We start from the raw sequence: 959 nt of genomic DNA, 5'->3' as shown, positions 1-959 counted from the left end.
CCTCAGTGCTCCCTCCCCCAGGAAGCAGTCAGTGCTCTGTACAGCCTCAGAGCTGTGCTCTCTGCAGAGGGGCTAGTGCCAGGAATATACCATCACCCTATGTATACGGCAGATGATGAAGAGGGACTGATGTGGGTGATGACAATCTCTGTACAGCACTGCGGAATATGGAGGCGCTATATAAGAGCTCGTTCACGTAATACGCAGTGAGGAGAATTGTGATTACGATGGGTTCGTTTACGTTTGCAAATTTTTCACATGATGTTCGATCATGTGAAAAAAATATGAAGAATTCCCCATTTTGGTGTGTATCACGTGTGGTCCGCGTCAAATACGCAGGCAATTGCAATTTTCGATCGGGTAAATGCATGATGTAGTTATGCGACTAAAACCCGCATACACTTGGGTGATCAAGACCTGAGGGCTCATGCCCAACGATATCTGCGTAGAGCGCTGCGGGTCTCTCCACAGCGGTTTACACATTCTGCAGCCGTATGCGCTGCCGGCAGTGACCGCATATGGCACTGTGCATGACCGCGAATCACACTGACATGCGCAAGGGATGCGTATGAAAACGGCGCCCATGTGCAATGTATTGAGTATATACAGTATTATACGCAGCCCATACACGGGTACAGCGCTCACGCCGCGTGCGCAGAAATAGAGCGTGCTGCAATTTATTTCTCGTGAGTATCGACATGCAGTGTCCACACGCCGGTGTGTACGGAACAATGACAGTCCATTGACTCCATTCTCCTCGTATCACGCGTTCATGCAACGCACGCTTGATCGATGACAACACTGTCATGGACATGATCCCTAAGGGCACGCTCACACGAGAACGCAGCGTTTGACCGCGTCTGGCAGTGACTTTTGCCTGCACATAACAGCATATCTCGCGCTATCACGCTTAGCGACATTGCGTATAAACACCGCAGATATTCAATGTAATTGCGTAT

This window comes from Eleutherodactylus coqui, chromosome 5 (assembly GCF_035609145.1).
Source record: "Eleutherodactylus coqui strain aEleCoq1 chromosome 5, aEleCoq1.hap1, whole genome shotgun sequence".
NCBI classification, from domain to species: domain Eukaryota; kingdom Metazoa; phylum Chordata; class Amphibia; order Anura; family Eleutherodactylidae; genus Eleutherodactylus; species Eleutherodactylus coqui.
Note: the sequence above shows the minus strand (reverse complement) of the source record.